The sequence below is a fragment of the Takifugu flavidus genome, chromosome 3 (assembly GCF_003711565.1).
Source record: "Takifugu flavidus isolate HTHZ2018 chromosome 3, ASM371156v2, whole genome shotgun sequence".
Lineage (NCBI taxonomy): Eukaryota > Metazoa > Chordata > Actinopteri > Tetraodontiformes > Tetraodontidae > Takifugu > Takifugu flavidus.
Window position 1 is genome coordinate 17,303,278 of NC_079522.1, and position 17,027 is coordinate 17,320,304.

Consider the following 17,027-nt stretch of genomic DNA (forward strand, 5'->3'; position numbering starts at 1 on the left):
TGCAGTTCAATGCTAAGACCATAATTAAAAGTATTTTTTGTGTAAATATGTAAAGAATAAATATGTATATATATTTTAATTTTTTCAAAAAAGAATCTGCCACGTTAAAGGACCCTACTGGACTAGAGACCGCTAATGCTCTTTTGTCCGCTAGATGGCAGCACAGTCTAACGATCTCCGTCACATTCGCGCTTAGACCCAAGACTTAGTTCCTTTTTACGGCTCTGCAATGTCAATATAAACAGAATGAGTGATTGATATTTAATCAGTGACAATTAGATTGACAAGCATTATCGTGCAGCCTTCAGGAGACTGTTCATGATTACACGTGACAGCCCCGTAAAGATGGCAAAACATTAACGTGATGAGATTTTGATAAATCATCACCAGTAGAATAGACTAATGCCTGGAGCGGGTGAAAGGACATCAGAAGAGGTACACCAGGTTGACTGTTTACCAGATATTGTACAACTTTTCCTAACCCTTTAAAAACGCATGGCATATGGGGTAAAACATTTTGATTTTTCCAGAGTATCTTTACTTTTAAAAGGCTAACAACTGTAAATTTTAAGGCAGTGAAGAATTGTTTCTTCTTTACAGTAACCAAAAAATAAATAAAATAAAATAAACAACCCCAAAAAAACCCAATTCTTCCTGAATTAAATTGGATTGTGCGGTGAATAATTCAAATCTGTGGCCGTGACCTTACACTGACAGCAGAATCCATCATGGTCTTCCAGCCGCTTCGGAAGCATGAAATCCTGCATACTGCTGCGTTCTGGCAGCCTGCTGTAAATGCAGGCAGCACTACACATGGCAGCTTCTCCAGAGGTGGGCAGATTTGAATATGAACAGACATGAAATCGGCTATACATGGAGTGAACGTTACTCCACTTCTTTACGTGGTCTTTAGTCAAGCGTAGCTGAAGTGGAATCAGAGACGCGACCTGTTGGTTCTCAGTTTGCTTCAAATGCTACAAACCTCTCCAGTATGACCAGGGAGGATACAGGATTATCTGGATCAATTTATGTGAAATTCAAAGGGGATATTTCAATACTGCTCAGAAGCGACATTGTGCAGGAGGTTTTTACCTGAATTTTACGTTGACGTTATGATCTACATGTCAACAGGTCCTTTTGGACCTTCTTTAGGAACTGATAATCCAGAGGAGGAAACCCAACGCATTAAAAAAGGACAAAGAATTCATCCGTGGTAGAAATGACCATGCAGGGACCCAATATTTGTTCAGACAGACAATGAAAGCAGCAGCACACACACATTTCTACAGTAATATAACTGTATATTATTATATTCAGGGGAAGCTCCCTGCATGCTCATGCAGCCTAAATACTTTATATTTAATTAATGTTCTCTGAAAGAAAAAATGAAATAACTCGAATCTTAAACGGTACTATCGGGAAGTGCCGGATCTTCATGGTGAGCTGTTTGGGAATAAGTAGTCATACACTTTTTCAAGGTTCTTTTTTAAAAAAAACCCAGAAAATCAGCTTCAAACGTGGCAGTTGTGACTTTGGCAAAGACAAATGGCTGCTATTAAATCATACACCGTGTCGACTGGCTGACTGCCACATAGTGCACGGGCCTTTTAGGCCCCACGTGTGCATGTTGGACTTTAGCTTCATTGGCAACAAACTAGAAATCACCAGTTTTAAACAGCGAACTGCATTTTAGGCCTTCCAGGTTTTAAAAAAAACCACTCTTTCCCAAAGTCTGATGTCAGAAACGACTGCCGAATAAAAACAAAGCCTTTATAAATGTGGCCCGGCTGCTGGAGATAAGCTCTGGGAGTTTCATAAACAGCAACAGTATTTAGCAGGGTTTTGTGGCTATCGCAGCATCGTTTAACACGAGCCTCTGGAGCGCACGGCTGAAACGTCTGCGGGAGGAATAAGTGCAGGGATCTGAGGGTACGAGAGCCTTCGCTTGCCTCCCATTGCCAAGCTGCTATCAAGCCGCATTACTGTGATGGATATCCGTTGTTCTGCACTCATTCACCGTGCGGCGAAAATGTGGGAGCTGACAAACGGATCTCGGTAGGAGGGCCTGCAGCACCGAGCACCCCCACCCCCCCATCCTCTGAAGTATTGAGAAATATAGCCTAGGCTCCAGGTTGTGGGATTTATTCATTTAGATTTTTGAAGCAGATGCATTTAAAAAAAAATCATTTTAATCAGGTTTATTGGATAGACGGATGCCCCCCTTTCCCGACCTCCTGGGGGCTCCTGATTAGGCCCTGTTCAGTTCCTGATCCTTCCTCGTCGGGTGTATGCTGAGCAGCAACGTAAGTGACCTTTTCCACTCAGAGCAGGACCAGACTTTTGGACTTTTGTAGCTTTGGTGGAGATGTTAGCGGAGGTAGAGGATGAGAAAGAGAAGAATCGCCTGATGTGGTTTCAAAAGCCAAAAACTCAGCGGCGTTTCTCTGTAGGCGTGATTAAAAGGAATAATTTTATTTTGAAACTCAACCAGGCTGGAATTGCTGCTGATCATAAGCAAGACCGGGTGTGTTAATTATTATTATCAGGGTTTTCCAAAAAGGCTACTTATTGGTCAGTCAACTGTGGCTGCTTTTTCAAGAACGTGCGTTAATTGACAGCCACATAATTAAGACACGGACATATATTGTTGGAGCCGAGTCAATTCCCCCCCCCCCCCCCCCCCCCCCCTCACCACCCATAAACGCTCCTCTGAACACAGGGCTACGAGCCAGGGGTGAAAGGGGACCGGGGTTAGCCGCTGTCTCTCACTGGGGTTTTGTCCTCTGAGCAGTGACAAGATGACGGCGCCACCTGAAGTGACCCGAAAGGTTGCTGGTTCGCATCTTAAAACCAGCAACCTTCTTAAACCAGCAGCCTCTATCTGCCCTTTTCTCTGCTTTTAAAGATGCGGGCGGGGGCTTTTCCAGGCCTCGTCACTCAGTAAAGACAAACATCCTCTCGCTGTTGTATGATCAAAACATGTCCTGGCCTCATAGCTGGCACGGAGCACAACAGAAATGCCTCTCCAGCCACGTATCATAGCTGTCTCACAACAAGCCTCCGCTCAAAATAATTTCTTAATCCATTAATTGGCGTGGAGCAGCATTCAGGGCAGGGCTTTTTTGTTCAGTATGTTTTGCAGAGATGCATACTAATCATATAAAGTGATCCTTTGTACTCAGGTTGACAGCGGCAGCGAGGGCTTTTAGACGCACACACACATGCCAAGCTATGTTGTCTGGGAGCGCCGGCAGCAGAAACGAGTGTATTATTTTCCCTGAAGAGTGTTATTTTCCTGTCAAGGCTTGATGGCAACTTGCCAATAGATGTGACAGGGCGCGATCATCCCTCCTTCGTGCAGTCGCGACGGTGGAAGAGATGGACGGAGATACGCCGCCTCAATTCCAGGCATTTTCAAGGCAAATTCATCGCTCGGCAATAGGAAAAAGCAGCAGCGAAATGGCTTCATTTGATCGTTTCTGGGCGTTATTTTCCATTTATAAGCTTAGTTTTTCCCTCTCAACCGAGGCTGAATCGAAGTATCGATTATTGTATGTGTGTTATGTATCGTGTCAGTCTGCTCTTTGGCAATCGTGCTTTATAAACATGATTTATGAATGGAGTTTCATGGCCAGTACAGGCAAGTTCAGTTCAGAGGCATCTCAATTGGAGCAGCGTCATTGAATCAACTCCCAACATTTAAAAGAAGAAGGTTATTATGTCGCATTGGAGGTTTGTGTAACTGGTGGGAATTGATGGGGGTCCAACTGGGATCCCTCAGCCCGATGAGACGACTGACGCTCCAGATCCAGCGATGCCAGGGTCGTCTCCAGCTCACCAATCAGCTGCTCTCAGCTGCCTGAGTCTAACAAACCTGCCTCCCTGTCTCTTATCTCCAGGAGTGGCTGCGTTCCCTCAGCATCAGTTTCCCTCCAACCTTTTCCTCTTTTTTTTTGCTCCGGCAGAAAACAAAGAAGTAAGTACAACAAAACCAAAGACAAAAGGGAAAAGACAGAGCAACGCGCTCACAAACGACCCCGGATGATAAAACAGAACCCCGCACACGAGTTAAGGGGAGATAGAGCCCCCTCCCAATGTGACGCAGGCGGTTTAATTTAGATATTTATCTCACAAATTAACTGCAAACTCCGTCTATGTTAATTACCTGACTTGGGGAGTTGGTCCAGAAACACAAAAAAGACATCTTTGTTTAGATCATCTAGGGGGGCCTGTAAATTGGTCAGGTTGCTGCTGAGAGGCCAGATAACCCTTTGGAGGAACAACCACGAGAACATTTGATAGGCTAATGGGGAGTGCTGTTAGCATCAGTGTTTGTAATTGGACGTTATAAATCTGGACCGGGTGATTGGGGGAACAAAAGGAGGATTTGTGCGGGTGTCGAAGCCGTGGCACGACTTGTAAATTCTTCCCCCCGCTGAATAGCGCGATTTGATGGGGCGCGTATGGCCAAAGCAGGCAACTAGATCTCTGACACTGATGGTGTGAGCGCATCCGTGTGTGCCCAGATTCACAACCGTGCGTGCGTGCACGAGTGTGTGTCTGCAGCCTAATGAAAGGACCTTTTGTTATCTCGGTGTCTGCTAAAGGTGATTCTGTCAGCAGCTATTAACCTTGCCGCTATAAGGACAGCTCAACTGATTAGCTTCAACACTTAAAGCTGCGGCATTTTCAGTTTCACTCCGTGTTTCTCAAGAAACACATTTTATAGCCACTTTAGCTGTAACTTAATCACATTTAGGGGGTTTTAAAAAATGTAAGTTTGGTGCAAGAACCTACTTTATGTTGGACTAAAAGACGTTATGCTACATTATCAGACTATACTTAAGGTTGTCGGCTGCCCAGTATTATTACGCAATATTGAGCCATTTTAATTTTATGTTGGACTTCACCACAATAAACTATTCTAACTATTTTAATACTTAATTGTATTTAATTATAGTATGTGTTACATAATACTATATATGTAATTCGTTACTCATTGTTATGTGCACTCTACGAACCTCCTTTTTCCCATTTAAACATGATGTCCTGTTTGTAATTCAGTATATTGTGCTACTTTATGGGCTGCAGTGGTCTAATATTGGTAATGTTATGTGAGCTACCCTTCAGCATGTGTCATTAATTATTTATTACAACAAACAATAATGCGCTCCCAAAGCAGGTTTTATCATGCACAATGAGTCAGACAACATCTATGCCGTTGTTAAAGCAGCTCTTTTAAGCAGCACGCGTTTTTTATTAACATTTTTGAAAGAGATGGAGAGAAATATTTCATTTTTGGAATGGAAAAAGCATCAAAGCACAGACCACAGTAGGTGGTCACACCACTTCAGCTCTGCCAAATAGATTACACTGCATTTCCGCTTGGCTAAGATAAATAGGACGACAAAATCCACAGGCTTTAATGTCCTTTCTCATCCCTTTCTTAAGACTGATTAAAAATTCCAGTGTCAGGGATCTTCTAATGTGCCGGTTTGACCAATTTAGAGTCATAGGCTGTGAAAGAATGCAGCTGAACGGCATCTGGGCGGCCTGAAACTTCCCTTTTCCATTAGTTTGAAGGTCACACTCAATGGAATCCACTTATTACACCTGCTCAAGGTTTTCAGATCTGATGCTAACTGCGCGCACACTTGTTGCTTCAACCCTCTGAAACGGAAATCAGTCAACTAGTCAAAGCAAAAATGTTTTTGCTCCAGGAGCGACAACGTCTCATAGTTCATAGCTGACAGGTCGGGTAAATATCTGCACAGGCAGCCAGGCAGACAGGCAGACAGGCAGCCAGGCAGACAGGCAGACAGGCAGACAGGCAGACAGGCAGATGAACATATTTAGAATCTGCCGAAGAAGAGGACAAACCCAATGTTTCACAATGAACAAGCAGGCCAACAGCAGTGTGGAACCTTTCGGGTGAAAGAAATATGGGTCCAATCCTCCTTTTGGGGGAATAAAGTGAGTGTTTGAAAGGTGACTGAAGTCCAGGAGTTTCTGGCTAAATCCCCATTCTCGTCTTTACCCCTTCATCTACCCTTGTCCCTTAAAACAGAGGGGCAACAGGAAGGGGTGAAAGCATCCCCCGTAGAAACGGGACACCACTTGACTGCCGGCTACTTCATCAAACATTGTCTCCAGAGCAGCTACTACATCAGCAGTAGTGACATGCTGCAAACAGTCACGATGCCGTCGCCAATAGCGACAGTTGGCATGGTTCTGGTGTTATAGGCGGCACTGCTATTATTAGCAGCTGGATCATCTCATTAACATGCATGATTTTATAATACGTCTAACAAAACAGCTCGCTATATTACGTCAATATTTAGTCATATTTTGATTTGTTAGTTGTAGTTTTAAAAAAATGGTTTATTGAGCTGATGCATCTGCAGCTAATAATAGACGCACTGCAAATAACCCTGCAATATCACTATTGTCTACAGCTACTACATTATGATGATTGTGACAAATCCCAGGGTTAAGTGCTAGCATAAGCGCTAATGGGTAAGATCGGTATTCAGCCTTAGTTATTTCTCAAATATCTCAGATGTCGTTAGAGACGTGGACCTCTCCCGGGACCTTGGCTCTCCTTATCTGCCTAATCAAGGATTTTCTTGCACACAATAACAGCCAGCTGATGTTCCCTTTGCTGTTCCCCAGGGTGAAAGTCTCACAACGCTTCTTTCTACTTAAATTGGCAGCCTTCCGCTCCACCTTACAAAAGTCTTCTTTTCTTCTGCTAGTTCAGCCACTTCAGGTGCTCTTGCCTCTCTTTGATTCCATCCACCCCCAACATCTTATTACTGTCCCTCTGCTGACCCGGGCGGCGTGTATTAAAATGTCTCCATCATTCTTTACGTGAAAATGATCAACTGTCATCAAAATGTTTGTGTGTGTGAGAGAGAGAGAGAGAGAAAAGGAGAGAGAGGAAAAAAATGTAGAGGAAGGACACTTTTTAAAATAAAAGACATTAAGTCAGTGTTAAACTGTGATAATGCTGCTGTTGCTAAGCTACATATTCTCCATACAAGGTGTGAGAGTGGGAGAAGTTGGGGAACACACACATGCACACACACACATGCGTGCGTGCGCACACAATTCAAAATATAAAACAATATTTGTGTTTAGGGGCTGTCACTTATTTGTCTAAGTCCTTGTCTCTGCTCTCCACATGGACCAGCAGCAGGTGTGAACAACTCTTGTGCTTCAGAGGGACACACTCCACTGTCACCCTCTCTCTCTCCCTCACACACACACACACAGCCACACACACACACACAGCCACACACACACACACACACACACACATGCACAAAGGGAGGCAGAGAGAGGGAGAGATCAATGGTGGTGAGTGTGGAGTTTGAATAATTACAGTTGTTAGCAGGCAGAGGAGAGCAGCTATAGTGGCCTCTTCACTCGGAGTCTCTTATCACTCTCTGGCCTGTCATTACAGCTTTAAATGCTGCTGGAGCAAAGCGGCAACTGTCTGTCTGACTGTGCGTGTGTGTGTGAGAGAGTGTTTCTCCTCTCTCACACACACATGTGTCTCACCACTGCTCTATCTTCTCTCCGGATCTGCGCGGCCTCTCCTTTCATTCATCCCTCTTTCCTCTGTCTCTTTTCTCCACTCTCAGTTTCACTGACTTTATCTTCCCTCCAGGAATTTAGGCTTCAACTTCTATACCCGCAGGCCGCCTTTTTTATTATTTTTTTTTAAAACAAATTTCACACTAAAAGTTCCCTGCTGAACATTTTTACTCGATTTCACATCCAATTTCCTCCCTACGCCCTCCTGTTGTCTCCTCTTTTCTTCTCCTGCGCTAATCTCCGCTATCTCCTCTAATCTTCTATCTTCTCCTCCCTGCTCCCCAACGTTCTTTGTGTCTTCTTCTCCCTCCTCCTCCTCCTCTCTTCTGTGCTGCCAGAAAGAGGAATTTATTTTAGAGATGCGTGCGCTCGGTTTCTAAGGGTGCATCAAAGCGGGGTTCTGTCCAGCCAGATGGGATTTTACTGTCGTCGAATGTTGACACGCGACACTGAAAACGGGAGAAACTGGAGATAAATCTCGATGGGATTGTCATGCTTTTTTTTCCCCGTACGTGCGCACAAACGCCGATCGGATTTTTGTTGATCTCCACTGATTTTGAGGCGCCTTGTCTGACATAAGTAGGAGACGTGAATGATGGAGAGAAGGATTAGACGGGCTTAGAACAACAGCAAGGCAACCCCTCTGGGCTGTGAGCTCCGATATAGATGGAGGAGGATTAGCCATGGATGAGTGGATCTGGGCATGTGTGAGAGTGTGTATTTGTCTACATGCTGCATGGTGAGGACCAAGGTGGAGATTCTACTGGCAAGGTGGGGACATTCTGCTGGTCCTCATGATTACAAAGTGCAGTTTGAGGGATATGACTTGGTTTTAAGGATGAGTGTTAGGAATTAAATCACTGACAGAAGTATAAAAGTGTGTGTGTTAAAGATAGTGATATATCAGTGCCTGAGGCAAAACTGACAGTTTCTTGTGTTCTGTAGGTGTTGCAGTGTATATTATTTATTACGTTTGTTTCGGCACTGTGGCGTACAGTTAGTACGACTGCCTCACAGCATGGTTGCTTGTTCTAGACCCAGTTACGACAGGCACTAACTGGGGTGAGTTAGCATGCTGTGTGGGTTTCAGGTAACAATAGTCACCGGCGGTGGGGCGACCGAAGCTGCAGCGGCTCAGATTGACCCTACACGTGGCCTCAAAATTAAACTGTGGAAGGGATTTTATCAAAATCAAATCAAATCAAATCAATCTTTATTTATATAGCGTCTGTTACAATCAGTGGCAAGAAAAAACTCCCCTTTAACAGGAAGAAACCTTGAGCAGGACCAGGCTCATGTAGGGGACCCTCCTGCTGATGGGGGGCTGGGTAGAGAGAGAGGAGAGGAGAGGAGAGGAGAGGAGAGGAGAGGAGAGGAGAGGAGAGGCACAGAGCACAGAAACACATACAAAAATACACTATTTATGCAAGCCACTGGCCGAGTGGGTCTTTGGGGTCGGAGGTCATCACGCAGCTCCGAAGGCAGCGATACCTGTAAATGAATACAAAGGGGGGGGGCAGAAAAATCCTTTTTCTTAGGATTCACATGTGGATCGTGCACATCATCCAACACTGAAAAATGCAGTGTTTTCCACAAAAACAAAGAGCAAAAAGTGTTAGGACAACAGGATCTTTAGCTACAAAGACATGACAACAGGTGTGTTTTGGAATGTGGGAAATCACAGCGGCGAGAAGTGAAGATCTGGTTCCTGCAAAAAACTACAAATAAATAAGAACTTAGGGTTCATTTTCTCATTGGCTCATTTTCTTTGTCTCCTCCATCTTTCGTTCGGAAGAAAGGAAGTTCTCATGTAAACTTAAGAGTGCCAAAATATTGATGCCGTATCGAACAACATATAGAAAGTGAATCTGTATACTGGGGAAGGGGGGGGGGTGACGCTTGCACTACCACCCTGATTTGGGTAGTTTGTCTCTACACTTCCTGATATCCGCGTCCCAGATTCCCGTCAACTCGCAGATGGGCTTGAGTGAATGAATCCAAGTGGGAAACGGAACACCATGAATGCAGTTTTCATTGTCAGGAAGTGCTCATGGGAACTCATGAAACCAGACTGTCAGCTGTCGTTTTGTGTGTATGCGAGTGTGTGTGTGTGTGTGTTACACTGAGTGGAGTATCACAATGAGACAGGAAATCACTGTGTGGATAACCACCCCCACCCCCCCAATCTGTCCCCTCCTCATACAAAACACAAATAACCCACTAATCTCTGCTTCTGCCCGCGTGCCATTCAAGGCTTCCTCCAATTAAAAAGCATCATGGAGTCGAAACCGCCATCTTATTTATCATATTAATTAGAAACTCCCCAGACAACAAAGAGAGGCCTCCAGCTGCGTAGCAGAGCGGAGGCCTGGGAAAAGAAGGCTGATTCCATTTGTTGTCTTGCTAATGTGACACCTATTATACAGGTTAGGACTCGTATACAGAGCAGACGCCACTGCGGCGTTTGGTCATTGTAGCCGCGCACGTGCTTGTGCTAATGCGCTGGCATCAAAGCAGCTGTATTTGACTGAGGAGATTCTGCATGCAATGTTGTTTCATTACATCCATCTTGGCAGAAGGTTTCGATTTCCCGTTGGAAACAGTCTATAGTTTTCTTTATAGTTTATAGGAATGTTAATGAGAGTGTCAAAGCTGTCTACTTTGACCATCTATTGATGTATTGACATCATATTGATGTATTGACCGACAGCTTTAACCTGCTCATGTTTTACTGTGTTCACTGAAGACTCAAATAGTGCTTTAAATTTGTGGGAACAGCTTTATCGTAACCTCCGTTTTATTGAAGTTCAGTACTTTCTTTTGGTAATTGGAGAGTTTTTCTCTGTCCATTTCCTGCTGCAGATGTGAAAGGCCAGAATTACAGTGGCGCTCTGTAATCACAGCTCTATGAGCAGCTCTGATCAGCCACCCTATGGTCAGCATCGAAAGGTTGACAGATGTGCGTGTGTGTGTGCGTGTGTGTGTGTGGCTTCATCCTTGCATGTCCAGAGACGTACACAGACTGGATTTTCATTTCCTTGCATTAAAATAACTGAAGAAATCCAGAGTTACAGTTTGCTGGGTTTTCTTCAGGCACCTTTGTTTCCTCCTATAAATCCAAAACATGGACATTAATGCGATTGATATTAGCTGGACATGCGTCCTGTGAAGTGTTGGTTATCGATGCAGGAACTGACTCCAGCAACCCCACAAAGAACTGTATTTTCTAGCCGTTTGGCGTCAGTGAAGTTCTCCTGATAGTACAGCCAGGTGGTATTTGTACCTGGTCTAAAGCAGTTTGACGTCAAACACACTGTAGTGTCACAAAACCCCACCCAGGTCAGTCTACACACGAAGCTCTGCAACATCTGGGACTTTGTTCCTTTCTCCTAGGACACAGTGCTGGCCTGCTACATCTACTAGGACAACTAAGCTTCTATGGAAAGTTAGCGCTAGCTGCCTGGGTCGTGACAGTTAATGGGTCTAACCACCTGTAATGTGAGCCAGGGTTACTTCAGAGGATGGCAGTCTAACCCTGCTCCAACCTTGCTTGGTTGGCACTCAGGTGATCTGCTGACCAACACCTCCCTGACTGGTTCCCAACCGGCGTTCCGGGGCGTCGCTGACCGTGGTGCTGAAGGCGTCTGCAACTCTGCCTGCGCTCGTGTCCGTGTCCGTCCCTTTGAGAGTAGTCATACATCTGGGCAGGATGACTCAAAATAAATGTTTAGCAATAGCAACGCGTGAAGCTTGCACATGTACATTTTCACATGGTTGCGACTCCTCTGATCTGCCCCCACATGTTCCATCTTTGGAACACGGCAGGAACACGCAGGCGTCCATCTCAGGCTCCACTCGCTGTCATCCTGTTTAGATTTCCTTTCTCTTTACGTGCCCCCTCCTTTGCAATACGCCGTCGCTCTTTTCGTCGCCCTGTCTCCATCTGGCCTCCTCTGATCTCCTGCTGCCGTTTGAGCTTCAAACATGGTCGAGAGGTGCGCCCCCACCCCGCAGCGAGTCCCTTCATCTTCTTCAAACAAGAAGGTGCAAAGGCTAACTGCGGCTTTCAGATGCCATCTTCTCCAGGCTTTGCTATCAGTGAAGAGGCCTTTTAGGTGACATAACAATTGATCTTTAAAATGAAACATAGATGATATTAACCCTCAAATGTGTTCGGTCTCAGTTGTGCTTTTGAGTGTCGCCACGGTCAAAGATTTGCATAATTTCATCCAGTTTTAAATTTAGCATAAACGTACTAAAAGTAATGTGGGTTTTATTCAGATTTTGTGGAGTTGATCTCATCAATAGATGCTTCTATAACATTTTTTTCAATTATGCTAATTGCAATTGCACATTAAAACAATACATTTAAATAGACAATGGCACCTGATGAGATTATATTGAACGCTAAATATGTTTTTAGTAATACATAAAACATTTGACAATTTTGAAAATGTCGTGCAAGTTATTGAATCTAAAGTTCTGTCTACATTGTTGTTGCGTAAATGGCAGTTTATGTGGTGACATTAGTCATTTACAATACGTGTGTGGGTGTGTGTGTGTGTGCATGTGTGTGTGTGAGTGTGTGTGTGTCTGCTCTTTATCATTTAAACAAAGACAACATGATTTTAAAGAGTGTTTGCTGACCGCAGCACCTGTCGGCTTCACATCCATTTACATGCATGCACGTGCGAGCGCACGCACGCACGCACGCACACACACACACACACACACACACACACACACACATTTTCTCTTGCTGTGTTTCTTTGAACCGCTGCTGCAGGAGATCAAGCCTCAATCGATCTGTTACATCAGAGAAGTGTCAGACATAAATTACAAGGATGGGGAATTAAATGGTGTGTGTTAATAGCATTATTAGTAGATTTAGTTATATATTTATACAGGATTATGTGGGATTATAGGACAATTTGACATGCTAAAACCCTTGGGTGTCATGCTGTAACATTCCAAAGGACCCCAGGCCTAGACCATACACCCCCACAACACACACAGAAACCCTTCAACCTTTACCCTCAACCTATCCCCCAGTTCTCTTGGATCAGGCTGAATGACTTCATTAAATGCTATTTAATTAGCTGTTTACATCAGCACAAAGCTCTGATTGAAAAAGGGAGAAAGCGTAAGACAGGTCTGATTCCACAAGCCCGATTTCATAACTCATCTCAGACTTTAACTTTAAAACAATTATATTTCTCTTTGGTCTGCTGGATTAAAGTTTGAGGAAAGTCACAAACAATTTAAACTTTGAACGGCCCTTGAGCTTCGGTGCTCCTGAGATACTTCATGTTCTCGTGCAATCGCGCTGTTATAGCAAAGGCATTTTAATTGCCACGAAAAGAATCTTGGTTTCTTTTCATGATTTTGCAGGGTTTTAAAATCATCACTCAATCTAAATTACACCATTCTTGAAATACGTCCTTCAGCTACACTTTTTAATCACCTACCTGCTTCGATTTTTCAGCACAAAGGTATCATTATTTTAAATCAAATCAAATCAATCTTTATTTATATAGCGTCTTTTACAATCAAAATTGTTTCAAGGGGCTTTCCAGAATCCCAGGGCCTGACCCCAGACAAGCAACAGTGGCAAGGAGAAACTCCCCTTTAACAGGAAGAAACCTTGAGCAGGACCAGGCTCATGTAGGGGGACCCTCCTGCTGATGGGGGGGTGGGTAGAGAGAGGAGAGGAGAGAGAGAGGAGAGGAGAGGAGAGGAGGAGAGGAGAGGAGAGGAGAGGAGGAGAGGAGAGGGAACCATGACCCAGTGGGGTGACAGAGGCCTGTCAGGTGATCATGTTTCTGGACCCCGGCAGCCTTGGCATATAACAGCATAACTAAGATGTGACCTAACGATTAGACGACCCCCAAGTATGATAATTATGTCTATGATAGTAACTGGAACTACAGAATTAGTAACAATAAGCTTTTTCAAAGAGATAGGTTTTAAGTTTGATCTTAAAAGTAGCGATGGAGTCAGCCTCCCGTACCTGGACAGGGAGCTGGTTCCATAGCAGGGGGGCCTGGTAGCACATACAGAGGTAACAGAATACAGGTGAACTGTCTGGTATATTTTGAAGCAGATGAATCCACTGAAATAGTGATAAAGAGAAATCTGAAATCATTGAGTCCTGAGCATTTTCCGGTTTTTCGCATTTTCCAGTACAATGTTTAGCTTCTTTTTAAGCCCGGTGCAAATGAAAGTGAACCAGAATTATTTTGAAATCTAATTTTTCGTCATCTTTGTACACGATTGCCCATTTTGACGACACGTTTTTCTTTTTATTTATTAAAATTTTGACTACTTGACGAATGAAGTGTTTATCTTCTCAAAACTTGGTGATTCCTAAAGGTGATTACTCGTGTATAAAAGGGAATACAAAAGAGATATGTCCAGAAACAGAATTATTCCAACTTTATGGAAAATAACGTATATATTTTATCCTAATATATATCTCTGTTCACGCCCTTCGTTTCTGCTGAGACAAACACCAAGGTTGCTTCTTCTTTCTATTTCTCCTTGATGAAATCAGTGATAACAAATTGGCATCTTTGGGAAACTCTGGCATCTTTGGGAAACTTGCGACAGATTCCGGTCAGCACAAGGTGACACGCTCCGCCGCGTCCGCTTCAGGAAGGCGATACGTTTGTGGTTGCTGTGTCTGCCGCTCCGTGCTGCAGAGTATCTGAATGAAGACATTTATTACAACAGAGTCACGGAGGATTAGCAGAGGGCTTAAACCATTCTCATGGTAATGCACAGAGCTGGGAGCACGCAGATAAACATAAACACTCACCTTATCAACACACCCAGACCTGAAAGACTACTGCTTAACCACACTGACAGGCCGACGCAGAGACGCTGACGGAGAACAGGAGACAGACAGGGAGGGGAATACATGCTCGTTAGTTGTGGGAGATTATGCCCTCATTCAAAATCACATTACTCAGCGGTGCATCCCTTCTTATAAAAGGTGTTATGGTTGTGCCCACCTTACAGCAGAAAGAAGTAATCTCACAAAGTTGACTGCCTTGACTTGGGTTCTTTTGCCAGTTTCAGGAGCCGAAGCGACATTTCGCCCCGCGTGATCGCTGTATTTTTCTGCCCTTGTCGTTCTCTAATCGTCGTCCATTTGTTGTATTTTTGGACAGCTTGAACATCATGGTTGGACACAAAGATAAGCCGATCCGTTCTTCCGTCCCTCGCTGACCGATTTAGTGCATTTGGAATCGTAGAGACGGACAGTTTATGCAAGATTCTGTCCTTTTTTGTTGCCATGGGTAGGAGTCCTGATCCATTTCTTGCATAAGAACACAAAGTAAAGTTCTGGAGACAGATGTTTATAGCTCCTCATCACTTTCATCTTAGCTAAAATGTTGCGACCCCAGCAACAAAAAACGGTCTTTTTTGACAATGCTGTCATGTTTCTCTCTTTTTAACATATAATTAGTTTATATTTCTCTGTGCTTCCGTGTATTTGTGCTCTTTTCTGGGTAAATTCCTGCAGAGCTTTTGATATATTGCATCTTCAGGGTTCTGAGCTGTAAACTCTTCCATGTCCACACCAGACCGATGGCGTAATCCGTCCCTAGTCACAGAGAGATGTAGCTACCAGATCTTTCCCCTGCCACCTCCGATTAAGGCGCCACAGGCCAGACACACCTGTACAGCTGACGGGAGACAATGTCCCCGCTTCCTCCCAGAGATTGATTTTCTCCATTAAAAATGGAGCCTTTGTCTAAAACCCCTGCACCCCTTTTGTCATGCTAAAAAGAAGATGGAAGATTTCCAATTCAATTTTGGCTGAGCCGAGGGCCGGTCAGCTATACGGGTCTGCATTGTTCTGACCGAGCCCGCTGGGACGGCGCTTGTGTCCCCCCAACGCCAATTAAGTGGGACGGAGGGACAGACAGAGGGATAATTGACAGGCGGGAGAAAGGCAACTCTGTCTCTCTGTCTCATTACTGAAAGAGAAAATCAAAGCGAAGGAGTGGCAGAGGAGAGGAGAAGTGAAGGAGGAGAGGAGTAATAATCTGTAATATTGGGTTAACACACACACACACACACACACACATGCACACATGTACGGAATTCTGTCCATGTGCTTTTTGGATGAGTCCGGGGATGAAAAACCTGTTTTCAGACATGGATCCCTCCCGACTTGCTCTCATATGGCTTGATGTTGTGTTTCCCCGATGTCTGCCGTGTCCCAGTCAATGGACAAGAGGCAGGAACACACCCTGGACATGTCACCAGTCCCTCACAGAACACACACCAGTCAATCCCAACTCGAGGTCATCACCAGCCTGATGATGGCAAAATGACAGCTGTTACAACGTTGTTCATTTAATTCATCTCTGCGGTAGACTGAGAGTTTCCCCTAGTGATCACTTCACCCCTCCCCTCAAAAATCATTAACCCGTCACAAGTGTACTCCCATTAATTACCTGGAAATGTATAATTAAGGGTCTGGACTTCCATCCGTCCGTCTTCTGTTAGTTCCAGATCAGGGTCACAGGGGACGCTGGGGTCTCTCCGCCGCTGGACGAGAGGTGGGACGAACCCTGCACAGGTCACCTGGACACACACCTTCCACTCACACACTCACACATGCAGGCAATTAACCTGTCACAGGTTTAATTCAGTCACTATCTGAAGGCGTATAATTAAGGCTCGGATCCTGAATAGTTAAATACATCCTGCTAACTTTGTGATGGCTGACGCACCAAAAGTAAACATGCGTTTTGTTCATGCACATTCCATCACGCGATGTTTTTATCATCTGCTTAACGAATGGGTTATATAAGTATATGCATTTATCTGAAAAAACAGAATCAAAGGCATGTTATCAATACAATAATCCAAACACAAATAACACAAACCACAATTGCATCAAATTGTTTCTGCTTCAATTAGAAAAAGGCTACCATGTAGTACTTTGATCATTCAAGCACCACTGATCCTAAACCAGTTTGACCTGCTTTAAATAGTCAAGCAACTCTAACTAACCAGTAAACACCTGAGGATGATACGGGGCAGAAATACAGCGACCAGTGCCCAGATCTCCTCTTTTCCTGTTGCTTGCCCAACATCCCACACTACTGGTGTTTGGTTCACCGACTGATTCCAGGTTGGATTTGATAACAGGTAGCAGATTCGTAGCAATCATAGTCTGGAGGACTGTTTTTATCTGTCCTGATTTACTACACACCAGCTTAGATTCATGATCCTGGGGCATTCTGCAGAATCACACATCACACTTCCTTCTTGCCTCCCCGCCCTCTTTTCTCCTGTTTATCTTGTTCTTTTCCTCTTTCAGTCAAGTCACAAATCTCCCTCTCTCAACACCCCCCCCTTCTACCACCAATCTTTTTGCTGGCTTGTGAAAGACGGCCTAATAGGATTTA

The 17,027-nt window shown here is 44.3% G+C and overlaps 2 long non-coding RNA genes across 2 annotated transcripts in view; one reads left to right on the plus strand and one right to left on the minus strand.

The window, feature by feature from the left end:
• LOC130523188 (uncharacterized) overlaps positions 1 to 17,027 on the plus strand; it is a 63,820-nt gene that overhangs the window by 2,463 nt on the left and 44,330 nt on the right. The window lies entirely within an intron of this gene.
• On the minus strand, positions 13,819 to 16,574 carry LOC130523189 (uncharacterized). The gene is made up of 3 exons (XR_008949822.1): positions 14,613 to 16,574; positions 14,417 to 14,481; positions 13,819 to 14,305 (listed from the first exon to the last, which is right to left on the minus strand). It is a non-coding gene; the product is annotated as an uncharacterized LOC130523189 (long non-coding RNA).